Below are 27,765 nucleotides of genomic sequence, written 5' to 3'. Positions count from 1 at the left end.
GCCTTCGAAGAAGTACAACCAGAATGCTCCTTAGAAACAAGGATGGTGAGAGTGTGCATCACGTACTTTGAACATGTTATCAGGAGGAATCAGTCCTTGAGGACATTATACTTGGTAAAATAGAGGGCCAACAAAAAAGAGGAAGACCCTCGATGAGATGGATTGACAAAGTGACCGCAACAACGGGCTCAAGCATAACAGCAATCATGAGCATGGCTCAGGATTGGGCAGTCCATCTCTGCAATCACAGTGACTTGCATTGTGCATGCTTGTATTATTGCAATTTTATTTTTATTGTTATTTTTACTTTTCAGTAAATTGAAAACACTTGAGCAGGAACTTCTTGGTGTCGAGTATGCCAGGTCCTGGTATATTTTGTCGGACTCAATTGAAACCGTAATAACTCTGACTACATGGATGAAAGTATTACACGTCCACAAAAAGAGCTATTGACTGTAGCACTCACTAACGTTTAGTAAGTGCTTTCTGTGTGTCAGGAATCATTCTCATTTTCATACTAACCCTATGAAATAGGTAACAGTTATTTGAGAGAGAAGGAAACAGAGAGGGGTTAAATAACATGCTCAGCTTGACACAACTAGTAGATAATGAAGCCAGAAGCTACTAAGTTGCTTTTGACCAATATCTTATCCTGTCTCAAGGCAATACCAGTATCTCCCGTTCATTGGGACCACCAATAAGTAAATAAGTGACTAATAGGTTCAGTGCGAGCCAATTGAAAAGACTACAAATGAAGCAATTATAAATGTGTAGTAAAATTTTAGACCATCTTTAGACCTTCTTAAAAGATTTTAAAATAATCTAAAAACTTTTTAAATTTTAACTTTTTGCATAGGTAATGCATGGTTCAAATTTAAGTTTTGTACCTACCCCCTCCCCCTCCTTCATTGGTAACCACTTTTATTAGTACTATATGTATTTCAAGGAGCCCTGGTGGTGCAGTGGTTAAGCACTTGGCTGCTAACCAAAAGGTTGGCAGTTTGAACCCCCCAGCCACTCCATGGGAGAAAGATGTGACGCTCTGCTTCCATAAAAATTACAGCCTTGGAAACCCTATTGGGGCAGTTCTGCTCTGTCCCGTAGGGTCACTACGAGTAGGCATCTACTTGGTGGCAACTGAAATCTACTCAGTGGCAGGGGGTTTTTTTGGTTTATATGTATCTCTCCAGTGTTTCTTTATGTGGTTAGATATAAGCTAATATGAATATACTTTTCCTCACTTTCTTATGCAACCAATCCACTACCATCAAGTCGATTCTGACTCATACCGACCCTATAGGACAGAGTGAAACGGCCCCAGAGAGTTTCTAAGGAGCGCCTGGTGAATTCGAACTGCCGACCTTTTGGTTAGCAGCCGTAGCACTTAACCATTATGCCACCAGGGTTTCCTCTTATACAACAGATTGTATGTTGTATATCCGTTTTTCACTTTACGTTTAACATACTCTGGAGAAGATTTCGGACCTCTTAATGGAGAGTATCCTCACTTTTTTTCTAACAGCTGTGTAGTAAGTATTCCACTGTGTGGCACAAATGGTTAAGCTAACCAAAAGACTGACAGTTCACATCTACCTAGTGGTGCCTCAGAAGAAAGTCCTGGCAGTCTTCTTCCAAGAAGGTCACAGCCATGAAAACCCTGTGAAACCCAATTCTACTCTGTAGCACATGGGGTCACCACAGCAACTGGTTTGGTTTTCCCTGCTCATGGAGTGTCAGAGAAATCACAACTTCAGTGAAAATGAATCACTGCTTAGGATTTATGCTCTGTGGTGGTTTTTTTTTTCCCCCCCCTTAAATAATAATGAATAATTTGTAAGAAGAATATTTAGTGACTAGACAGAACTTATAATAAATTCAAAATAAAAAGGTTCCATATTATGTGCCATAAATCAGCTACATATATATATATTTTTTAATGATGCAGCGAACATTTTTAAATTAGATATTTTCTTTTATTAAGACTGAATAAGTTTCAGGAATGAATTATTTCTTTATGCCAATATGTAGTCATTGTTGAAACATTACTTTGTCCTAAAACAGCAAGATGAACATTTTTTGTTTAATTAACTTTTATTAAGCTTCAAGTGAACATTTACAATTCCAATCAGTCTGTCACATGTAAGTTTACATACATCTTACTCCCTTCTCCCACTTGCTCTCCCCCTATTGAGTCAGCCCTTTCAGTCTCTCGTTTCGTGCCAATTTTGCCGGTTTCCCTCTCTCTCTATCTTTCCATCCCCCCTCCAGTCAAGAGTTGCCAACACACTCTCCAGTGTCCACCTGATTTAATTAGCTCACTCTTCATCAGCATCTCTCTCCTCCCCGCTGACCAGTCCCTTTCATGTCTGATGATTTGTCTTCGGGGATGGTTCCTGTCCTGTGCCAACAGAAGGTCTGGGGAGCATTGCCGCCAGGATTCCTCTAGTCTCAGTCAGACTGTTAAGTATGGTCTTTTTATGAGAATTTGGGGTCTGCATCCCACTGATCTCCTGCTCCCTCAGGAGTTCTCTGTTGTGCTCCCTGTCAGGGCAGTCATCGATTGTGGCCGGGCACCAACTAGTTCTTCTGGTCTCAGGATGATGTAGGTCTCTGGTTCATGTGGCCCTTTCTGTCTCTTGGGCTCTTAGTTGTCGTGTGACCTTGGTGTTCTTCATTTTCCTTTGCTCCAGGTGGGTTGAGACCAATTGATGTATCTTAGATGGCCGCTTGTTAGCATTTAGAACCCCAGACGCCACATTAAGATGAACATTTTTGTATTTTTAATGAATTTATATACAGGTAGTCCCTGACTTATGACAGGTTTTGTTCTGACGACTTCACTGTAAGTAGTTTAAGTCGAATACCTCTCTACTGTTTATTTTTTATAGCCTTCTATACAGCAGTGTTTTGAACAGTAAATCATGAACATTGAATATCTGTGAGTGAACATCTGAGAATGATAACATCAGCAAATTACATGTTGCAATATTGTATGTAGTACGTATTACTAACAATAAGAAGTACAAAAAAAAAAAAAAAGCAGTTGTAAGTGCAGTCCGTGGTAACTCAAATACTTGGTAAGTCAGGACTACCCATGCTAGTTCATCTTTTCCCCTATTTACTTATTCTGCTGATTTTTTAAAATATGTTAAAAGGTATTTACAATGAAGGAGTCATTGGTCTTGCAAAATTCTATCATGTAATCTCCAGCACCGTTTCTGTCACCAAGGCCTTATCTTCCAAATCTACCGTTCTTTCTTCGTTTCCATCTTTTCGCAGTTCCAGTCACTGGTAATTATCAATGCATCTTGATTGCATGTTTGATCAATTTCACACAGTTTACCAACAGAAGTTGATAAAAATCTTCAATTTCTTCATCTTTGGCCTTAGTGGTTGGTGCATAAATTTGAATTATAGTCATATTAACTGGTCATCCTTGTAGGCATATGGATATTATCTTAGTCACTGACAGTTTTGTACTTCAGAATAGAGCTTGAAATGTTCTTTTTGACGACGAGTACAGCGCCATTCCTCTTCAATTTGTCATTCCTGGCGTAATAGACCATATAATTGTCTGATTCAAAATGGCCAGTACCAGTCCATTTCAGCTCACAAATGCCTAGGATATTGATGTTTATGTGTTCAGTTTCATTTTTGAATGATTTTCAATTTTCCTAAATTCATACTTCGTACATTTCACGTTTCTATATTAATGGATATTTGCAGCTGTTTCTTCTCATTTTGAGTTGTGCCACATCAGCAAGTGGAGGTCCCGAAAGCTTGATTCTATCCATGTCATTAAAGTCAACTCTACTTTAAGACGACAGCTCTTCCCCAGTGGTCTTTTGAGTGCCTTCCAACCTCAGGGGTACATCTTCTGGCACTATATCAGACAGTGTTCCTCGGCTATTCATAAGATTTTCACTGGCCATTGTTTTTCAGAAGTAGCCTATCTTAGTCTGGAAGCTCAGCTGAAACCTGTCTGCTGTGGGTGACCCTGCTGGTTTTTGAAATACTGGTGGCATGGCTTCCAGCATCACAGCAACACGCAAGCCACCACAGTACCACAAACAGGCATGTGGGGAAAGTGTTAAAAAACAAAGATGTCACTTTAAAGACGAAGGTGTGCCTCACCAAGCCATGGTGTTTTCAGTCACCTTATATGCATGCAAAAACTGGACAGGGAATAAAGAAGACCGAAGGAGAATTGACGCCTTTGGATTATGGTGTTGGCAAAAAATATTGAATATCCTGGACTGCCAAAAGAACAAACCTGTCTTGGAAGAAGTACAGCCAGAAACGTCAGGCAGTATTTCGTTATGTTGTACGTAGGGTCACTATGAGTCAGAACCAACTTGATAGCACCTAACAATAACAACTGATTTCTTTAAAAACTACTAATTACCATATGTTACATATTAAGATTTTGTTTTGTTACATATTTAAGTTTTTATTTTTTGTTGCATTTAGTATTTATTTTTTATTAGTTTAAATACCTTATCTGTTGTTAAAGTAATGTATTTACATGAAAATTAAGCTACAGAAATGTAAAAAAAATAGTGATGACGGTTTTACGTAATCCTAATCTTTCAGGAACAGCCGCTGCTGTCCTTTTGGTGTATATCTTTTTAGAACTTTTTTTGTAAATATACAGCATTGGCTCTCAACTGGGAACAGCTTTGTTCCCATAGGACATTTGACAATGTCTGGAGATATTTTTGGTTATCACAGCTGGGGATGGGTACTACTATCATTTAATGGGTAGAGATCAGGGATGCTGCTAAAAATCCTACAGTGTACAAGACAGACCCCACAATAAAAATTTTCCATCCAAAAATGTCAATACCGCTGAGATTAAGAAACGCTGCTACACAACTTTATGTATATGAGTGTATAGATACAGCATCTCGTATCCATTCATGTCCAGTGCCTAGAAAAATACCTGGCAGCAATATAATTGTTACAGTAAATAATTGCTAAGGGAATATATTGATACAAAATAAGCTCATGGCAGCTGGTTTAAATAGTTAATTTGGAGTCCCTGGGTGTGGTGCAAATGGTTAATGTGCTTGGCTGCTAACCAGAAGGTTGGCGTTCTGAGTCTACCCAGAGGCGCCGTGGAAGAAAGCCTGGTAATCTACTTCCAAAAAATTAGCCACTGAAAACCCTATGGAGCACAGTTGTACTCTGACACATGTGGGGTTGCCATGAGTTGGAACTGACTGGACGGCAACTGGTTTGGTTTGGTTATAGTTAATTTTTTTATAGCATTGTAGAGTTAAGTTTATGAAATACTATCTTTTTTTTGAATTGTACTTTAAGTGAAAGTTTATAATTCAAGTTAATTTCTCATACAAAAACTTAACACATGCATTGTTATGTGACCCTAGTTGCCCTCCCTACAGTGTGACAGCACACTCCTTCACCCTGTATTTCCCATGTCCATTCAGCCAGTTCCTGTCCCCCTCTGCCTCCAGTACTGTCATATCTTTAAATTAATTTTTTGCAGAGAACACACGCCCAAATACTAGAATGCTTATGGCCAAAATATTTGTACCCATTCCAAACAAAGGTGATCCAAAAAAAGAGGAAGACCCTCAGTGTTGACATGTCATGGGGTTGTTAACCAGTGTCATAAAACAATATGTGTACTGAAAGATATCGTTATTATCACACACAAGTAAAATTTTGCTGAGGAACATTCAAAAGCAGTTACAGCAGTATATCGACGGAACTGCCAGAAATTCAAGCTGGACTCAGAAGAGGACGTTGAACAAGGGATATCACTGATGATGTTAGACAGATCTTGACTGAAAGCAGAGAATACCAAAAAGATGTTTACCTCTGCTTTATTGACGATGCAAAGGCATTCGACTGTGTGGATCATAATGAATTATGGATAACAACGTGAAGAGTGGGCATTCCGGAACACTTAATAGTGCTCATGAGGAACCTGTACATAGATCAAGAGGCAGTTGTTTGGACAGAACAAAGGGATACTTCCTGGTTTAAAGTCAGGAAAGGTGTGTGTCAGGGTTGTATCCTTTCACTGTACTTATTCATTCTGTATGTTGAGCAGATAATCCGAGAAGCTGGACTATGTGAAGAAGAGCGTGGCATCAGGATTGGAGGAAGACTCTAACAGCCTATGGTATGCAGATGACAACAGCCTTTCTTGCTGAAAGTGAAGAAGACTTGAAGCACTTACTGATAAAGATCAAAGACCATAGCCTTCAGAATGGATTATACTTCAGCATAAAGAAAACAGTTCTCACAACTGGACCAATACGCCACATCGTGATGAGAAAAGATTGAAGTTGTCAAGGATTTCATTTTACTTGGATCCACAATCAACAGCCATGGAAGCAGCAGTCAGGAAATCAGATGACTCATTGCGTTAGGCAGATCTGGAACAAAAGACCTCTTTAAAGTGTTAAAAAGCAGAGATGTCACTTTAAGGACTAAGGTGTGCCTGACCCAAGCCTTGGTGTTTTGAGTTGCCTCATATGCATGTGAAAGCTGGGCAATCAGTGAATAAGGAAGACTGAAGAAGAATTGATGCCTTTGAATTACGGTGTTGACAAAGAATATGGTGCGTTGGCAAAGAATATGGTGCGGCAAAAGTACGAACAAATCCGTCTTGGAAAAAGTACCGCCAGAATGCTCTTTAGAAGCCAGGATGGTCACCCTTCAGTCAAAGATTGGACAGGCCCTTGAAACATAGCAAGATTAAAGGGGCGCGCTGGTCCAGGGGCAAGGACTAGAAGACAGGAGGTACAGGAAAGCTGGCAATAGGGAACCCAGGGTTGAAAGGTAGAGTGTTGACATGTCATGGGGTTGTTAACCAGTGTCATAAAACAATATGTGTACTGAATGTTTAATGAGAAACTAGTTCTATAAACCTAAATCTAAAGTACAATTAAAAAAAAAAAAAAAAGGGATGGCAAGACTTTGTCTCACATACTTCGGACATGTTACCTGGTGAGACCTGTTCCTGGAGAAGAACATCACGCTTGGTAAAGTAGAGGATGAGCGAAAAAGAGGAAGACCCTCAGGTGGATTGACACAGTGGCTGCAACAGTGGGCTCAAGCGTAGCGATTGTGGGGACGGCTCAGGACTGGGCAGTGTTTCGTTCTGTTGTACATAGGGTCACAGCCCATCCTCTCTGTCCTGCCCATCTTCTTAGAACCAGCTACTTGCAACTCTTTCTGGTATTTATCTCCTTATCTTAAAATAATTATTAACTTGTCCTGAAATTATCAAACATTACTTTTAGTCTATCCATTATGGTAGTAGAGGATTTACCACACTTCTTACATATCCTTTTGCCATATTCCGACATAGGTAATAAAATTAGTTAAATCGGTCATCTGTTTGCATTGTGAGTCATGAGTCAAGAAGTGTACCTGTGATGACTTTTTCTGTTTTCTGTGCATTTTTTGGGTTGTTTTTCTTGGCATTAATTGCCTCCTTATTTTCATTTGTTTTGTTTCCCGTGTACCTATTGCTGTTTTTCTAAAAGGTCCTGTAAACCTTTCAGGGTTTTCAAACTCTCAAAGCACATCATATTATCTACCAGTATGCCTAATATGTGTGTGTGTGTATGTGTATGTGGAGGGAGTGGAGAGAACTGGCCTCCCAGAGCTGCCTGTCCTCTTGCTCTGATTTAGACTCCTTGTTCTCAAGACTTGTTACCGAGTTTTTATTATGAAACTTTTGTTTGCTGCTGTCTTGTTTGGGAGCCCCCCACTTTTTTTTTTTTTTTTTCCACTGGATCCCATTCTACCTCCTTTCTTGGCTGACTCTTTCATTTTGCTGAAACATATTATTTTATCATTTATTGAAAAAAGTTGCATAAGAGACAAATTCTAGGAACTTTGTGTATTTTTAAAATGCCTGTATTTTATTTTCGCACTTGGTAGTTAGGCTGGAAATAAATTTCCATCTTGAAGGGATTCCTCTTGTCTTTGAACTTGCATTGTTGCTTTTGAAGAGTTTGGTGCTGTTTTGATTCTTGATTCTTTTTTGTGTGTGTATGACTTGAATTTTGTTTCCAGGTATCTTTTGTTTACCCTGGTGTACTAAAATGTCATGGAAATGTATATTGTGTCAAGCACTGAGAATTCTTTTACTCCTTAGACCAGTGTTTTTCAATGGGAGCACTGTAGGCATTTAAGTGGTACCATATTTCTGTTTGGAAACCCTGGTGGTGTAGGGGCTAAGTCCTATGACTGCTAACCAAAGGGTCAGCGGTTCAAATCCACCAGGCGCTCCTTGGAAACTCTTTGGGGCAGTTCTCCCGTGTCCTGTAGGGTTGCTATGATTCGCAATCAGCTTGATGGCAACGGGTTTTATATTTGTGTTTGATTGTATTGTGCACTGTAGGATTTTTAGCATCCCTGGCACGCAACACTAAATGCCAGTACATCCCCCCTAGTTATTGGGCCAACCAGAAAAGTCCCTAGGCATTTCCAAATACCCCATATGGTATTTGGTGGTATGGTATGGGGTGGTAGTAGCACTGCTCCTTGAGAAGCACTGCTGTAGTTGCAAATCCTTTGGGCGCTTCTTTTCTTTGGATGATGGACCTCCTGAACTGATTTAAAATTTTCTTTCCTCTCCTGTTTTCCTTTTCTTTTTGATTTGTTTCTGACGTATTTCCTTCAGCTTTATTTTGCAGTCGTATTAAATTTGTAAAAATGTTTTCTTCTCTGATTTTATTTTTTAAACGATTGTATTCTGTTTGTATTTAACGGACTTTTCTAAGCATAGTAGAGTTTTTGTTGAAGTTTTCTTTCTCTGAATTGTTGGTTTTCTCCAAGTTTTTCTTTCAGTGTATTTCTATTAATGCTTTCTTCAAGTATCACTGGTAACCTTTTAAGAATGAGGTGCTAAAAGCCTGGATGGAACTGTGAGCATGAACAGGGCCTTTTAATGGATGGGTCTCTCTCTGATCATCTTCCTGGTTTAAATATTATTCCTGTGCTATACAAGCAGTGCTGATTTAGAGATATTTAAAAGTTTCACAGTTTCTTGGCTCATTGGTTCTATTTGTATCTCACTTTTTTCCTTTTGGGCTCAATTTCCTTCCTCCAGAAGTACTACAGTCTTTTGTACTCTTTCACGGAAAGTCTGTGTGTGGTAAATTCTGAGTCTTTGTTTGAAAATGTCACTATTTATCCTCACCCTTGAATGATTGTTTAGCTGATGTGGAATTGTAAAATTTCTCTCAGGACTTGAAGATAATCCATTGACTTCTGGCTTCTATTGTGGCTGTTCAGAAGTCTGCTTAAAGTGGAATTGTTAGTCATTGGTAGGACTTTTTTCCTGATTACTTCTAAGGTTTTCCTGCAGGTTTACCATAGTATGTTTATTTAAAAAAAATTTGTTGTGCTCGTAATTCATTATACTTCTTGACTTTAGGATTCTTATCTTTCAGCAGTTTTGAAAATTCTTAGTTTCACCAGTTACAGTTTTCATACTAGAATTTTTTTTTCCAACTACCTGTTAGGGTCTTGTTATTTTCTCATATTTTTTATTTCTACTCTTATGTCTTTAATCATATTTTCAATTCCTTTGTTTTTGACCTATGGAAATTTCTCTTACTAATTTAGCAACATATACGTTTAAACTTATAAAATGTTTTATTCAGCATAATACAAAGTGTTCTGAAGTAGAACAGTTTTCAGATTATCTTGTCTTCGTAATTAGCTACATAATTCATTTTCCATTCAGCAACCTGAAGAGTCATTTTTAAAGTATAAATTGTATCATGGAATGCCCTGCTTAAAACCTTTAAGTAGCTTCTTTCAGCATTGAGAATAAAATCCAAACTTCTTACTGTGATCCACTTAAAAGGATCTGTCCCCTGGCTCTTGCTTATCTCTCCATCCTCGTCATCCTCGTTTCATGCCAACCTCCTTCCCCTTGCTCACTGAGCTTCAGCCACACTGGCTTCCTGTTACTCCACACTTAAGTTTTGTAGGTGTTCTGCCTGAATTGAACTTTTTATGGGTTTTTGAAAGCTGTCAGATTCTCATTTATTGACTTTTAAGTTTCATCTGAGGTGATGCTTTCTTAGTATTCAGGGATTTTTGTTTATTACCCTGTGATAATAAGCTTGCGGCCAGTCATCCTGCCTCTCTACCCCGTGTTACTTAATCACACACCCTATAACTGTATTATTTGTTTACATTTTTATCTCCTTCACTAGAGTGTAAAATTGGTAGGGATGATAGGTAGAATGTGCAACTTGTTCACCACCCACCGAGTGTTTTGTGCCAAGTACATAGTAGGTACTCAGTAATCATTTAGTTAATATTGAACCATTTAGCGTAATGAGTAAATATTGTATGTTTGTGAGGAGCGAGGCACAATCCTTAGTGTGTACTGAGTGTGTAATAAGTGGTGATGCCATTTTTTTATTCATCCTTGTATTTTCAAACTCATTTTCATTTCTTCAGAATGGCCTGCCTAATTTTTTCGAGATAATTGACAGTGACTTTTGATCATATCTGCTTTAGCTTTCTCATAGATTTCCTTTTTTATTTATAATTGGTTCACTGAGCTTTACTTATAATTGGTTCTCTGAATTCTCCAGATAACTTCCTGTTGGTCTCGGATGTGTCCATCGTAATTTTTTGAAATTTTAGCTAAGCAGACATGAGTATTTTAGTGATCACCATCCTTGTGCTGCATTTTGTTTAGAACCCACCTGCAGGATGATTCTTAAATCTCTCTGCTGAACTTTTGGAGCTTGGTTTCCTCAAGTCTTGGGTCAGTGTCCACATGTTTCTAGAATTCCCTTTCTTCCATTATTATGTGGTCACTTTTACCCTAGATTCTTTTAATTTCCACTTCACTGGCCAGTTCTTCCTTACGTAAACTTTAGGGCCTTGACTTTCCTGTAGTTATTGCATTGCCATGTTTGTGAATTTCTGGTGTATGGTGTTTTTATGTTCTGTGCTGTTTTTTTTCACTGTTGTCTTCAAATTCTAGTTTCTGTAAGCCATGCTCAATTTTTTTTAAGTCCTCCTTTGTAAGCCAATAGATGTATCAAACTTCTAGCTTCTGTTGTGCCATCTTGTATATGTAAATAATTAAAAAACGTAAGACATCTGGTACAAATTTCTTACTTTTGCTTTAAATATAATCGCTAATGAAAAGAATGGTTACTTTTTAATTTAAAAGTAACAGTATTTCATTTATGCTATTCCTTAGTACGTATTAAAATATTGTAGCTGGCTTTTACTTGTTTATGAAATTGATAAATTCAATACTTAACGGTTACATGCTTTTTCTCTTTGCATCAGGTATGTGCTCTTCCATTTCAAGATCTGATTTTTTTTTTTAATAGGGTTTTTTTTTTTTAATTAACTTTTATTAAGCTTCAAGTGAACTTTACAAATCCAATCAGTCTGTCACATATAATGATTTTTTGTTTTGAGGGACTAGTTTATTGTGGATTTTTAAAAAGTTGTGCTTTAAGTGAAAGTTTACAAATCAAGTCAGCCTCTCATACAAAAACTTATATACACCTTGCTGTGTACTCCTAGCTTCTCTCCCCTTAATGAGACAGCACGCTCCTCCTCTCCACTCTGTATTGCCCTTGTCCATTCAACCAGCTCCTGTCCCCCTCTGCCTTCTCATTGCACCTGCAGACAGGAGCTGCCCACATAGTCTCTCTCGTGTGTCTACTTGAGCCAAGAAGCTCACTCCTCACCAGTATCATTTAAGATCTCATTTTTTTAAATTGATATTTCTAAAGTCTGAACAATGATTTTTTGTTTTAAGTTGTAAAGAATACATGAACTTTTGGTCAACAATTTTACATGAAATCACCTAACTGCCTATTAAAGGCAACGGTGCCCAATGAAACATAACCAGAATTTGAATCTAATTTAGACATTAATTTCAACAGAAGCATGCAGGGTGGCTAGATGTGCTCCATAAACCTTCACCCCTACCTCCTTTCCCACTGTCTCAGCAGATATCTGTGCCTCCTACTTAACAGAGAAAATAGAAACCCATCAGATGCAGACTTTTTTATATTCCTGCTACCAAATCCACAAATTACACGTGTGCACATCTCCTTTTCTTAATCCCCCCAAAAAAACAAACTTTTTTCTTCTTAATGCCACTCTTAAAATGAGAAGGACCTCTCTTATAAGATTTACTTCCACCAGTTGTTGTTCATCTGTTATTCTTTCATTTACTGTTTACTGAGCGCCTACTCTGTGCCAGGCACTGGGAATTCAGCTATAAAAAAAAAAATAAAAACCTCTTGGAATGTAAATCCTAGTGGATAGAGAAAGAAAATACAGTTTATCAGATGAAGATTAGTGCTGTAGGGAAAAGTAAAGCAGGGAAGGATGGTAAGGAATGGATTTGTGTCAGAGGAATTACTATTTAAACATAGTTCTTAGGGAAGGCTTCATTGTTAAAAATCAGCACCTGAAGGAGGTGAGTTACATAGACGTCTGTATTGTTTCATTCAGAGGGAACAACAATTGCAGAGCTCAGAGTAAGAATGTGTTTGAGGAACTCAGATAGGTCAGGGAAGTGGAAGGAGTGAGGGAGATTTGACTCTATCTACAATTGCTGCAGCTTCCGGGATGAGAGTTCCAATGTAGTTTCTTACCACTAAATGGTTACTTGATGTCCTTGAAGGATGGTGTATAGGGGCCTGGGGTTAGCCTTGATCTCTGCTGGTCTGTATTATTGGTAGGTTGCATTTTGACAGCAGCGGGAGCTAGATCTGTCTTGGTAAGTGGAAGTTCATGTTGGGTCCATGACCTTTTGGGCCAGTGTATAGCCTCCATCTTTGCCTTTAGGACAGCTTTGCATTTGTGCACCCATTATCTTAGTACTGTGGTGGGTGGTGGCAGAAACTGACTGATGTCAACTGACCAAGTCATTTTGTCTACCTAGTTGTTTAATGCCTCTTTGTGACAGGTACTCTCTGGTGAGTGTTAATATAAACAATAGAGATTTTCATACTTCATGCCCCTTTCATATGTCCATCTCCTTCCTTGTCCGAGATAAGTCAGTCTTTCTCTTCAGGCCTTTGACCAACTGGCCAAACTATTCACCACTGCCCGTGAGCTCACACATATTCTAGCCTTGAGCCACTTCTCTTTCCCTTTAAAGTGGATAATCAGGTGTACTGCCTGAGGCTATGTCCACTGGGAGGATTGCCTCTCATCATAGTTTCTCAAGGCCGTCCGTGTAGTGCATCTGCCATCCATTTCCAGCTTGCGCCTATATATCAAGTGTAATGGGTTGAACTGTGTCCTTCAGATATTTTGAAGTCCTCACCCCCAGTACCTGTGAAGGTGACTTTATTTGGAAATAGGGTCTTTACAGGTATAATTAAGATCACTGAGGGAGGCCCTAATCCAGTATGACTGGTGTCCTTGTAAACAAGAGACGTAGACACACTGGAGCATGTCATGTGACAGTGGAGGCAGAAATTGGAAATGATGTACCTATAAGCTAAGGAACACCAAGAATTGATGGCAACACCAGAAGCTAAGAGAAAGGCATAGGACAACTTCTTGCCTAGAGTGCTCAGAGACAGCATGGTCCTGCTGACATCTTGATTTTGGACTTCTGCTGCCTAGAACAGAGAATAAAATTACTGTTGTTTGAAACCACACAGTTTCTGATACTTTATTACAGCAGTCCTAGGAAACGAAGATCCCAAGTTAATTCATCAGTAAACCACACTTGGGCAAATATAAAGTTTGGCTCTTGTAGATAGCATATAGTGGGATCATTTGGGAAAAAAAAAGTCTGTGGGTCTCTGCCCTTTAATTGGAATATTTAATCCATTTATATTTAACATAATTACTGATAAGGTAGGATTTATATTTGCCTCTGTTACTTGTTTTCTGCATGTCTTAGGTCTTTTTTTTTTCTCTCCTGCAATAACTGCCTTCATTTATGTTAAGTAGGTATTTTCTAGACTACTATTTTTATTGTTTTTGTTTTACAAACAATAAGTGAATTAACATCTTAATTTCTCTGGTTTGCATTAATACCAACTTAATTACAGTAGTATACAAAACCTTTGCTCCTTCAAAGCTTCAATCTGTCCCCTGCATTTGTGCTGTTATTGTACTACAAACTGTATCTTTATAGATTGTGTACCCACCAGTATAGATTTTGTATTGCTTTATACAGTTGTTTTTTTAAATCAGATAAAAGAAAAAGAGTTACAAACAAAAATATATTTATACTGTTATTTATATTTGTCTATAAAGTTACTTTTACCAGTGCTTTTTTTCATGTGGATTTGATTTATAGTCTAGTGTTCTTTCATTTGACTGTAAGGACCATCTTTAGTATTTATTGTAGGCCAAGTTGGTTAGCAACAAATTCTCTCCATTTTTGTTTATCTCAGAATTTCTTAATTTCACCTTCATTTTTAAATTTTATTTTGTTGAGAATATACACAGCAGAGTATACACTAAGTCAGCAGTTTCTACATGTACAGTTCACACTGATTACATTCTTCAAGTTGTGCAACCATCTTCACCTTCGTTTTCTGAATCCTTCCTCATTAACATATACTTATTGCCCCCATCTAATCTTTCAAGTTGCTGTTTTCAATTTGGTCCCATATAGATAGATCTTGAAAGGGCACCATGCTCTCAAGGCAGACATCCTTTACAAATTAAGCTAAACTATCGTTTGGTTTAGGGAAGACTTCTGGGGATATTTTTGGTTTAAGGTTTAAAGGTTATCTCAGGGCAGTAGTTTTGGTGGTTTATCCAGCCTCAGTGGCTCTAGAAAGTCTAGATTCCATGAGAATTTGAAACTCCATTCTTCATTTTCTTTCTTGATCAGGATTCTTCTATAGAATCTTTGATCAAAATGTTTAGTGAGGGCACCATCCAGTTCTTCTGGTTTCATCTTCATTTTTGAAGGATAGTTTTGGTAGATATGCCCTTGGAATAAAGCATTCTATTGCCTCCAGAGTTTCTCATGAGAATCAGCTGTTAATCTTCTTAGGCAATCCGTTGTATATGATGAGTCACTTCTCTCATGTTGCTTTCAAGATTTTCTCCTTTTCATAGGCTTTTGATAGTTTGATTATAATGTGTCACAGTGTGGATCTCTTTGAGTTTATCCCACTTAGAGTTCATTGAGCTTCTTGGATGTATAGATTAAGGTTTTCATCAAATTTGAGAAGTTTTTGGCCTTTATTTCTTCACATGTGTTTGTACCTTTCTAGCCTCTCCTTCTGTGACTTCTATTATGCTTATTTTAGTACATTTGATAATGTGCCACAGCTCCTTGAGGCTCTGTTCATTTTTCTTCATTCTTTCCATTTCTCAGAGTGGCTAATCTCAATTTACTTGTCTTCCAATTTGCTGGTTCTTTTCTTCTGCCTATTCATATCAGGTGTTGAACCTCTCTAGTAAAATTTTCATTTTAGTTTCTGCTTTTCAACTCCAGAATTTCTGTGTGGTCCTTTTCTTTCTTTCTTCTTCTTTTTTTATTTTTTTTTTAAACATTTTGTATCTCTTTTTTCACATTGTCTACTTGACAAGGCATCGTTCTCATACTTTCCTTTAGTTCTTTAAACATGATTTCCCTTAATTCTTTGAACATATTTAAAATAGCTGATTTAAAGACTTGGTTGACTAAGTTCAACTGGCTTCCTCAGGCAGTTTATGACTGCTTTTTCTCCCTGTGTATAGACCATATTTTCTTGTTTCTTTGTGTGTCTCATTATGTTTTGTTGAAAACTGGACATTTTAAATAATACAGCTTGGCAGCTCTGGAAATCAGATTCTCTTCCCTCCCCAGAATTTTTTTATTGTTACTGTTTGTTACTTGTTCAGTGACTGTTCTTAATCAATTCTGTAAAGTCTGTGTTTTTTGTTGTGTGTGGTCACTGAAGTCTCTGCTCAGTTAGCTTAGTGGTTAAGCTAATAATTGGGGTGTTGAATTCTTTGGATGCCTAGAATCTTAAGTCTCCCAGCCTTTGCAAAGGGCTTTGTGTGTGTTTACAACTCTGCCTCAGCTTTTACTTTCTGTTTGTGCAGAGCCTTAAGGTTAGCCAGAGGTAAGAGTGTACGGTCTTAGGTTTTTCCTGAGCATGCCTACAGCCCTGCACATGAGCATGGCCTTGTAGATTGCCAGTAGTATGTAGAGTCTTTTCAAAGCTCCCTCTGGACATACCATTTTAAACTTTTGATTAGCCTGTTGTTTGCCCCAGATGTTATCCGTTACTCCAGGCAGCCATGATGTTAGGCAGTTGCTTTTTCAACAGACACCCAGGGCAAAGGCTGTTGCACTGGGTGAGGTTTGAGTTGGCAGTTTTTCTGGTGTAGTTTTTCAAAGAACCACCGGACACTTCAAATAATGAAAATTCTCTGGGAATGGGGCATTGAAGGAGATGCAACCTGATTCTGCCCGCTTCAGTGACTGCCAGGCCGCTGGGTTTTCACTGTGATTGTGAACTGTTGGTTTTCACAGTTACTGCAGAGTTTGGAAAAGGGGCAATGGGAATAGGTCAAATTAAAATGCCACAAAACTCTTGTTTTTACTGAGCTTCAGCCATATTTATCGAATAAACATTCCCCAGATCGCGGCAAGCCTTTGGTTAATTTCCAGAGTTCTGGAGAAGTTGATTCTGACAATTTTTGCCAGTGGTTTTATTGATTTTTATGGAGGAGCGAATTTCTGAGGTCTTTACTTTGCCAGTGTTGCAGATATTACTTCCCTTTATTGTCTTAAAGCAAGGATGAGAAGCAACACTAGCTTTTAATAAGGAAATATGGTTCCTTCCGCAAGCTCAGAGGATTCCAGGGGACTTGGAAATTGGAAGGGAGCCCTGGTGGCGCAGTGGTTAAGTGCTTAGCTGCTAACCAGAAGGCTAGTGGGTCAAATCTACCAGCTGCTCCCTGGGAGAAAGACGTGACAGTCTGCTTCTAGAAGGATTTACAGCCTTGGAAATCCTCTGGGGCAGTTCTGCTCTGTTCTGTAGGGTCGTTATGAGTTGGAATCGACTTGATGGCAGTGGGTGGGTTTGGTTTGGTTTGGGGATTGGATATTTTCAGGTTAATCAACCCATATTTCCACTCCAAATTTTAGGCTCCTGGTTCTTTTCTGTCCAGGGCCCTAAGCTTGGCATAGCACACTTGTCCAAGTTGAGCGTTTCACTTTCTTTGGAGCTGTGCTGCTCTTATGGTTAGGTTTTGGGCTTGGGCCTTAGCCTATTGTGTCTTCCTGCTGCTGGAGGTGAGAGTGTCTTTTTAAGCTACCAAGGAGGCAAACTGGCTTTCACATTTAGCGTTTAGTTGCTGATTATTCATTTTCAGCCTTTTGTTGTATTTTTTCCCAGAGGTTCAATTGCCATTAGCAACAACCACTCAGTTTCATTGTCCTTATAATTACTGTTTTCCACATATTTCCCAAAAGTCTGATATATTGAACCTTCAAATACGCAGGGGTCGGCAAACTATGACTAGCATGTCAAAACCACCTCTGGGCCTGCCTGTTTTGTATGATCCTATTCTTAAAGGACTGTGAAAAAACCAAAACCAGAACAACGAAGACTACGTCCTGGTTCAAAGGCCAAGTAGGTTATTATCTGGCCCTTTATAGAAGATGTTTGTCGACTTCTGTATTCCCTTCCACTGAAAACTACCCAGTTTACCACCAGTAAAAGTTTAAACAATTGCACAGCCACTTTGTGATAGGGGCTCTTTGTTCCACTTACCACCAGTGATGGGATTCCCATTGCCAGCTGAGTGACCAGGTGGATTGTGATCCAACTCAAAAACTCCATTTTAGAGCTTGCTTTCTCAAACGATTTCTATTATTAATTGTGGCAGATTGGGTCCCTAGGGAAGTGATTTTGAGGTGACGATTTGCACGCAGGAAGTTTATTAGGGAGTGCTGTTGGCATCAACATCTGTGAAATGAAAGGAAAGGAAGCAGAATGGATTAACCCATTTATCTCTATAAATTGGGCTGTAGTGCAGCGTCAACAAAAGCCTCGGTTGACCCCATGATGCACTCCAAAGCTGGGATAGGCCTTCAGAGTTGTCCCTAATTGGGGTTGGGGCTGGACCCTTTTGCCCCTGTTTTGATGAGTCGTTGGATGAGAGCCACTTGGGAAGGCAGCTGTCTTCAGCTGAGGCAGTCTCTGAAGAGGACTGACAGCTGAGGGCTCTTTTCCAGCAGCACTCTCAGAAGCTGGATCATAAATCTTCATTCCTGAAGGGCGATCCGGACAGCACATCACAGTGTTCGCTACGTATATAGCCTCGTGTGAGTTCTTCTAATTATAATTTTTTTCTTTAATGAATTAGTTTTTCTCATGAGAAAGCTATAAAATCATGTTCTCTTGAGCTTTATACATTTTTACTGATAATAAGATGGAGACAGTTTTTCCTAAGGCATTTTTGAAAAACTGAGCTGTTTTGGTTTTGATGTGTTTAAATAATCAGTTAACCATTTTAGTGCCAGAAATGCTAATCATAGAGGTTGAAATTTATAGTTAATAGATCTTAAAAGGCATCTAATTCAGCACTGTAATTTGACAGATGAGGAAGCTGAGAAGGAAAGGTTATAAAGCTGGTTTTGACAAGTAAGGATTAGATTGTAGGTCTTCAAAGTCCCAGCCTATACCTTCACTTAATGCATTTCTTAATTTCTGAGAGTTTTATGGCCCTGAAATGAGGCAAGGTTTTTTTTTTTTTTTTTTTTTTTAATGTTTTTATGGCTTTAAAATCATCTTGTTATTCCTGGGAATAGTGTTAGATAGTATGCAGGTCCTTCAATAATAAAAAACAAAGTTATCTTCCAGAATATATCATTTTCATCACTCCTGGAATTATTTTGGACAGATGAATCTGGTTTATTTTTAACCTTCCTGGAAGGTGATTCCCCAGTTAGCTTTGGAGACTTCCGTATGAGTGTGGGTTTTCAGGTAATGGAAACTCCACTTTTTTTTTTTTTTTTTTTACTGTGCTTTAAGGGAAAGTTTACAAATCAAGTTGGATTCTCATACAAAAATTTATAAACACCTTGCTTTCCCCCTAATGAGACAGCACACTCCTTCCCTCCGCTCTCCCTTTTCGTGTCCATTCGGCCAGCTTCTGACCCCCCCTACCTTCTCATCTCCCCTCCAGACAGGAGATGCCAACATAGTCTCATGGGTCTACTTGATCCAAGAAGCTCATTCACCAGTATCATTCTCTATTCCATAGTACAGTCCAGTCGCTGTCTGAAGAGTTGGCTTTGGGTATGGTTTCTGTCTTGGGCTAACAGAAGGTCTGGGGACCATGGCCTCCGGGGTCCTTCTAGTCTCAATCAGACCATTAAGTCTGGTCTTTTTACAAGAATTTGGGGTCAGCATCCCACAGCTCTTCTGCTCCCTCAGGGGTTCCCTGTTGTGTTCCCTGTCAGGAGAGTCATCAGTTGTATCCAGGCACCATCTTCTGGTCTCAGGCTGATGTAGTCTCTACTTTATGTGGCCCTTTCTGCCTCTTGGGCTCATGATTACCTCGTGTCTTTGGTGTTCTTCATTCTCCTTTGCCCCAGGTGGGTTGAGACCAATTGATGCATCTTAGATGGCCGCTTGCTAGCGTTGGAGACTCCATTGTTAATGAACATAACCCAGCGATTCCAACTCATAGCGACCCTATAGGACAGAGCAGAACTGCCCCACTGTGTGTGTGTGTGTGTGTACAGTGAACATACGATTTTCAAATGAGGTCTGAAGTGCTCTAGAATTTAAAATTTTAGGATTTTAATCACAGTGATAGATCGTTTAAAATATGTTCTTCATCACCTGGATCATCATTTGAGTACTGCCACTTGACTTTGGGGCCAGAATTTGCATTTATGTTTGTGGTGGTGCCAAGTAATAATGTTTGGGACTAATATTAAAGAAAAGAATAGAGGCAGTCTTAATACGATGCTTTTGAGTCAAGTAGAGATCAAATGATTTTCAAGCCTGCGGAACTAATGTTTTATAGTAATGTAAAACTGAGAAAAATTGCCTGCCTTATCTTAAGTGAGGTATTCAGAAGTTAAAGCATTCCCACATAACAGAATCTTATCGTGGAGCAGTCAGTACCATTTTCATGTTGTGAGCAGAAATTTAAATTCAACAAAACTACATCATCCATCCTTTTAAACTAAATTTTGTTTGAAAGTTTTGTATTTTCTTTTTAGTTTATTTGGTGTTAGGTTTATGTAAGATTTTTATACATAAGAAGTTTATTTCTAGGTTTATGTTTGCATAGGTTGAAGTAAGAATAAAAATAACATGTAAATATTAGGAGGTCATTGAGAAGACATTTGAGCAAAGATTCAGTAAGGGGGTTATGTGGACATTTGGGGGAAGAACCCACTGGCAGAGCGAACAGTGCAAAGGCCCCAAAGTAATCAGGTACTTCGGGTGTGTTCAGAAAGTTTACAAGATGACTAGCGTGGCTGAGGTAGAGCGAAGTAGGGGGAGAGTAATGAAAAGGGGGATCTGAATTGTAAGAAGGACTAGATGATTAGGACCTTATGCTGTTATGAGGACTTAGGCATTTATTCTGAGGGAGATGAACAGCCATTGCTGGGTTTTGAGCAGTGGAGTGGCATGATCTGAATTTTGTCAGGTAGGAGCACACTCGCTGCTGTGTTGAATATAGGATGTGTGAGTGATTGAGTGTCTTGGGGGGAGGAGGTTCTTATTTAGTATAAGGAATTGAAGTGGTAGATTCTTGCTATTTTCACATTTTAAAAGTTTTTGACAATTTGGGGAGGGATCTTAAATTGAATCAATTTTTAAAATAGACATTTTTAAGACCACCTTCAAAAAGTTTGATGGAGTTTTACAAACCGTTCATTCACATTCAGACATTTTAGTGGGAGTTGTGATTCATTCTTATAGATAAGTAGGCACTTCTGGCTGCTCAGTGTGTATTTACCGAGTGTGCAGTGAAACCTGTGAAAGCCGCAATTCGACAGGACTGCCTTGTTTTTCCAGGTCTTGAAAGTTTTCTGCCTTTGACAGGCTGCTTACTAGTGCTCTGTACTGAGAATCCTAACCTGTTTTAGTTTCAAGTTTTCGGTCTCTGACATGTTTCCGCCTTACACAAGTTCAGGCTTTCACAAATTTCACTGTATTTTGTTGTTTTCCCGTTCCAACTTTTTGGTGTAGCCAGAGTAAAAAGGGTTAGCATGTATAGCAATCTTCATTTATCATTGAAATGTTTACTTCCATTTACTAAAATATAGTCTATGTAGCATCCACTGGCTAAGTTACTTCAGAGTATGGGTCTGCTGCCCTTATTCTTTTCTAAAGTTATTCCCAGTAAGAGTGAAAGACTGATTTAAAGGAGTGGCGTGGGTGAAATGTGGGAGAGCTAAAAGAAGGAAGATAATTTGAAAGTGATTACTAAATTTGGTGATAAAAAAAAAAAAAAAGCTTTAGTATTAGCCTGTAACCTCCTTTGAACTGTGTTTATACAGGTATTTGGAAAATTATATGTGTGTTTATTCTTAGTGCCTAGACAAGTGTGTTGGGGGAAGTTACATCTGCACATGCTAGGTATAACATAAGCTCTGCATTTCTTCAGAGTTTATAAGTCCCTTAGGAGTGTTGACAGTCCAGGCACTTCCATTTTAAGGGTTTCCAGGGTTGGGAGTGGTCTGGAACTAATAAGTACTGGCTGGTTCTTTATTTCCCTTTTGCCATGGACCAAAAGTTGGATTTTAAGCAGAGCCATCTACAACTTGAAATGTTAGAGCAAGAGGACAAATAGTATGGAAGAAATGTAAGGTTTCTTTATTTAGAGGAAATGTAAAGATTGGTGGAATATTTTTTAATTTTTTAAATTGTGTTTCAGGTGAAAGTTTACAGAGCAATTAGTTTCTCATTAAACAAGTAATACATAAAATTGTTTTGTGACATTGGTTGCCAACCCTGTGATACGTCAGTGCTCTCCTCTTCTCCACTCTGGGTTCCGTGTTTAGTTTTATATACATGATTGTACTACGAAGCACGTTTCTCATGTGTCTTATTGCTTGCCCTATAAAACCTGTTAAACCAAACCCATTGCTGTTGAGTTGATTCTGACAACTAGTGACCCTGTAGGACAGGATGGAACTGCCCCATAGAGTTTCCAAGGAGCACCTGGTAGATTTGAATTGCTGACCTTTTGGTTAGCAGCTGTAGCGCTTAACCACTATGCCACCAGGGTTTCCGTTTCCCCTGTAGACCTATCTAATCTCTGGCTGAAGGGTAAACCGCAGGACGACTTCAGATGAGTTAAAAGGGTGTCTGGGGGCCATACGCTTGGGGTTTCTCCAGCCTCTGTCAGATAGCAAGTATGGTCTTTTTTTTTTTTTTTTTTTTTGCGAATTTGAATCTTGTTCTATGTTTTTCTCTAGCTCTCCCCGGGGTCCTCTGTTGTGATCCGTGTCAGAGCAGTCGGTGGTGGTAGCTGGGCCTCATCTAGTTGTGCTAGGCTCAGTTCGGTAGATGCTGGACTAATCTTTCTCTTGTGTTTTTGGTTTTCTTCATTTTCTCTCGCTCGAGCCGGAGTGGGACCAATAGATGTATCTTGGCTGCCCCCAGGTTTTTAAGACCCCAGTGATGGCAATATTCTTATTTTCAAAATATCTTACTTTTAATTGTGGGGGACCTATAGAAAAACCTAGGGGGGAAAGTGAAAATCACTTATCTCACCCCTCAGAGATAACCACTATTGGTATTTTGGACTTGGAGGGTATGTGTGTATGTGAGAGAGAGATTTTTAATATATTTTCCTCTGAACTTTAAATTGAGGTATAACATACATTTTGTAAAATAACCTTAAGCGCATTACTTGATGAGTTTCTACAAATTTGTACGCCTGTGTAACTACCACTCAAATCAAAACATAGATTTTTACTAGCACACCAGAAATCTCAATCTTATTTTCATCTAGTTAGCCTTCCTCCTCAAAGTAACTACTGTTCTGACTTCTGTCATCGAAGATTACTTTTACCTGTTTTGCACTTTAAAATTGGAATTTTACAGTAAGTCCTTTTTTGTCTAGATTTTTTTTTTTTCATTTTATTGTGGTGAAAATGTGTGCAACAAAATAAACTTCATCTCAACAATTTCTACCTGAACAGTTCGTTAATACTGATTATATTATTCAGGTTACGCAACCATTTTCTCTTATCTTTTTTCAAATCATTCTACCACCATTAACATAAACTGAATGCCTCCTAAGCAAAAACTCTCCCACCCTTAATAACTACTACTAATCTTTGTGTATTTATCTTTGGTATAAAAATCTATATATTTGCGTATTTCATATAAGTGAGATCATATAATTATTTGTCCATTTGTGATTGACTTATTTAGCTCATCCATGTTTTGGCAAATATCAGGACTTCATTTTTCTTTATGGCTGAGTAGTATTCCACTTTGTGTATGTACTGCACTATGTTTATCCATTCATCTGTTGGTGGATATTTCTGTTGTTTCCACCTTTTGGCGATGGTGGAAAGTGCTGTGATGAACACTGGTGTACAGGTTTCTCCTTGCATTTCTTGCCTTTACTACTACTACTTGGTATATATCTAGGATTGGGATTGCTGGGTCATGTGGTAGTTCTATGCTCAATTTTTAAGGATCTACTAACTTTTACACAGTGTCTGTAGCATTTCTAGATTCTTTTGTTTGTTTTTTGATCAGCATTATATTTTCTATGTTACTTTTTTTGTTTTAACCTATAAACAGTTCTCTCTCTAAGATTCTTTAAACTTAAGAGACATAACCAAATGCAGCATGAACCTTTTTTGGACCCTGATTTGAAAAAACTATTTGTAAAAACATATTTATGAGACAGTTGGGCAACTAGAAATATGGACTAGCTATTTTATAATATTAAATAACGATTGCTAATTTGTTAGATATGATAATTGCATTTTGGTAATGTAAATAAGATGTCCTTATTTGTTAGTGATGCACATTGAAGTATTTATGGGTGAAATAAGATGTTCTCAAATTGCTTTAATATATACCAGCAGGGAAAAAGAGGGAGGGGTAAGATGAAACAAGATAATTGAAATGTTGATACTCTCTGAAAGCTAGGTAATGAGATACTTAATTTCTGCTTTTGTGTTTGTTTGAGAACATCCAAAAGGGTTCTTCATAAACATTCTTCCAGTTGTGCAACCTTTCTCACCCTCCTTTTCCAAATCCACCCCATCTAAGTTTCCTGTCTAACCTTCTAAATTGCCATTGTCAATTTGATTCCCTGTAGATAGTTCTTTAAAAGAGCACAGTGCTGAAGGCAGAGATTCTTTATTGATTAAGCTACACTGTTGTTTGGTTTGAAGAAGACTTCAGAGGATATTTTTGGTTTAAGGTTTAAAGATTGTCTCAGAGCAATAGTTTTGGGGGTTCATCTAGCCTCAGTGACTCCAAAAGTCTGGATTCCATGAGAATTTGAAATTCTTTTCTGCATTTACCTTCTTTTGATCAAAGTTCTATAGAATCTTTGATAAAGACATCGAATTCCAGTTTTAAAGAGTTTAAGATAGTTAAAAGAAACATTCTGGGAATTTCTGTATACCTGTCATTCATCTACTCGAATCATTAAGTATCCCTTACTTTTTAAAGAGGTACGATAAATTAACCTATTAAAAAAAAAAAAAGGCAAATCAATTGCCATTGAGTTGATTCCAACTCATGGCAACCCTGTGTGTGTTGGAGTAGAACTGTGCTCCATTGGGTCTTCAGTGACTGATTTTTGGGAAGTAGATTGCCAAGTCTTTCTTCTTAGGTGCCTCTGAGTGGGCTCAAACTGCCATCCTTTTAGCAGCTGAGTGTGTCAACTGTTTGTACCACCCAAAGACTCCAGTTAAGCTATTAGACTTCCTAATGTCAAATTTATGTAAGCAGTGTACCCTGTTTATAATTGTTATAGTTATGAGTGGCTTTGGTTAAGCACTTGGCTATTGAGCAAAAGGTTGGTGGTTCAAATCCACACAGCAGCTCTGTGGGAGAAAGACCTTACGATCGGCCCCTGTACAGATTATAGTATAGAAAACCCTGTGGGGCAGTTGTACTCTGTCACATGGGGCCGGTATGAGTTGAAAGTCAACATGATGGCACATAATCATGAGCTGATAGTAATGTAATAGCTTTTCTGACATATTTATAAGCTTTTCCTCTTGACAGACAGACACGTGGGGCGGGGGGGGGTCCCAAGCCATGGTATTTTCAATCATATGCATGTGAAAGCTGGACAGTGAGTAAGGAAGACCAAAGAAGAGTTGATGCCTTTGAATTGTGGTGTTGGCGAAGAATATTGAATATACCATGGACTGCCAAAAGAACAAACAAGCCTGTCTTGGAAGAAGTGCAGCCAGAATGCTCCTTAGAGGCAAGAATGGCGAGAATGAGTCTTACATACTTTGGACATGTTGTCAGGAGGGATCAGTCCCTGGAGAAGGACATCATGCTTGGCAGAGTACAGGGTCAGCGGAAAAGAGGAAGACCCTCAACGAGGTGGGTTGACACAGTGGCTGCAACAATGAGCTCAAGCATAACAACGATTGAAAGGATGGTGCAGGACCGGGCAGTGTTTCGTTCTGTTGTGCATAGGGTCGCTATGAGTCGGAACCGACGGGACAGCACCTGACAACAACAACAACAACCTCTTGAAAAGATAAGTGGCTTACTAACAGTTAAGTTTTAGTTCTTATCAAGAATTCTTCATGAAAACAAGTAAATTTAAACTATAGGCCTTCCTTGTGGGAAGATGTTACTGAATCCAGAAAGCTGAAGTCTGGAGTATTTTTTGTACTAGCAGCTTTGGTGCCTGTGGGCCAAATCAGAACATCTTATTTTGCAGAAACTTTTAATTGATAAGTAATAGTGTTTACTTGAGATTTTCCTGTGTGATGCAAAGGATTAAACACTGGAATACTAGCCAAAAGATTGGCAGCTTGAACCCACCGAGAGGTGCCTCGAAAGACAGGCCTGGTGCAATATTCTTCTGAAAGATCACAGCCTTGAAAACCTTATGGAGCAATGCTGCTGTGCATACATGGGTTCCCATGAGTTGACCATGAGTTGGAATTGCTTGAGGGCAACCAACAATAGTGTCTACTTGAGCTGTCAAAGGGAAGTTCCAAAGGGCATTATTGTTTCCTTCACTGACTTTCTTAATGTTAGTTAAATGGGGATTGTGTTCAGTTTTTTTTTTAATAGAAATTAAAATATTTAGGTTAAGTAACTGTACATTGGCTGAATTTAGTATTGTAGCAATAAATGTAAGCATAAATACCTAAGACTCCTAAATTTAGTGTTATTTCAGCTTTTTCATCTTTAGATTCTTAAATATCTTAAGTATTCCCTTAATTTTGACCATTAATGTACTGAATTAAACATAGATTAGATTAATAAGATCTTTGGAATCACACACACACTTATTTGAACAAAGTGAATTCTTCCTTTATGAATGTGAAAAATGTTTTTGCATTATTTTAAAGTAGAACCATTTATCATAGATGAAGGCTAAGTAGTTCCCGGTTTGAGAGTCTGCAGGCGATTGTGCACATAATGGTCATGCCCATATTTTACAGTTGAGAAAACTCAGACTTCACTCACCTGTTCATCAGCACATATTTATTGAATTTTTACGGTATGCCAGGTACTGTTTTGGGTAATGGAGATATATCAGTAAATAAAAGACGAAATTCATATTTTTATGGAGCTTATATTCTAGTAGCATTTCTCTAAACCAATGACAAAACAAGGGCAGCTGGTTTGGTTTACTGTTTCAGTTTTTTCAGTATGAAATTCGATTGACAATTATTTTTCATCTTGTTTGTCACTTCAGGTAGTTTTGTCCTGGCTGCCCGGAGCCTGAGTTGTGTTAAGATTTTATTCTAACTCGCAGGCAAAGTTACTGATGTCTACTTCAGGTGTGGGAGGTATAATGGTGGCATTTTGAGATCGTCAACCATGATACACCTGCCTTACCTCTCTAGCTGATTTCATCTCCCCATTCTGTGGAGCAGCTTAATAGTTTAGAATTTGGTGAGTAGGAGAACATGCTTGCTCTAGGGTGAGACTGCCTGGGTTCAAATCTTAGAGCTTCCATTGCTGTGATGTTGGGCAAGTTATTTAACCTCTTTGTACCTTACTTGAGTCTTCTGTAAAGTGGGGAAAAGAATACCAATTCATAGGATCATCACAAGGAGTAAATACACTTAATACTTAAAACTGTATTTGATGCATAGAATACTTGACAAATATTTATTGCTTCTCTTCTTCCTCATTTACAATTCTGGAATCCAAGAGTTCTGAAAATCAAAAGGCTTTTGTTAATCATTTGGTGGTAGAAACCTGACTTGAAGTAACATGAGGCTATTTATACTCTATTTCACTTAGTGAATACTCATAGTTTGTAGAAAAATATGAATGTGTGTGGTGAGAGTGCTGCCTCAGTTTGCCTTGTGTGAAGTGTTATGTAATACATGGTCTATAAAACAAAACAAATACCAAACCTGTTGCTGTCTAGTTGATTGCAACTCATGGTGACCCCACGTGTTTCAGGGTAGGACTGTACTTTATAGGGTTGTCAATGACTATAATCGTACGGAAGCAGATCTTCAGGCCTTTTGTGGCACTGCTGGTTGGATTCAAACCGCTAACCTTCTGGTTAGTTTCTGGTTAGAGCCTTAAATAGAATGTACTCACTCTAATAATAATTTCCAGAACACACCTGGCCTGAAGG

At 38.5% G+C, this 27,765-nt stretch overlaps 1 protein-coding gene across 4 annotated transcripts in view; it reads left to right on the top strand.

The window, feature by feature from the left end:
• The window catches only part of STRN3 (striatin 3), a 110,698-nt gene that overhangs the window by 7,427 nt on the left and 75,506 nt on the right, over positions 1-27,765 (top strand). Inside the window, exon 1 of one of the 4 annotated variants that reach the window (XM_049898724.1) lies at positions 23,131-27,065. The exons of the other annotated variants lie outside the window; for them this stretch is intronic. The gene's annotated coding sequence lies outside the window, so the exon portion shown is untranslated. Of the gene's footprint in view, positions 1-23,130; positions 27,066-27,765 lie in introns of those variants that run through there. 4 annotated transcript variants of the gene reach the window in all.

This window comes from Elephas maximus, chromosome 10 (genome assembly GCF_024166365.1).
Source record: "Elephas maximus indicus isolate mEleMax1 chromosome 10, mEleMax1 primary haplotype, whole genome shotgun sequence".
In the NCBI taxonomy this organism is placed as follows: domain Eukaryota; kingdom Metazoa; phylum Chordata; class Mammalia; order Proboscidea; family Elephantidae; genus Elephas; species Elephas maximus.
Note: the sequence above shows the minus strand (reverse complement) of the source record. Positions and strands in the feature narration are given on the sequence as shown.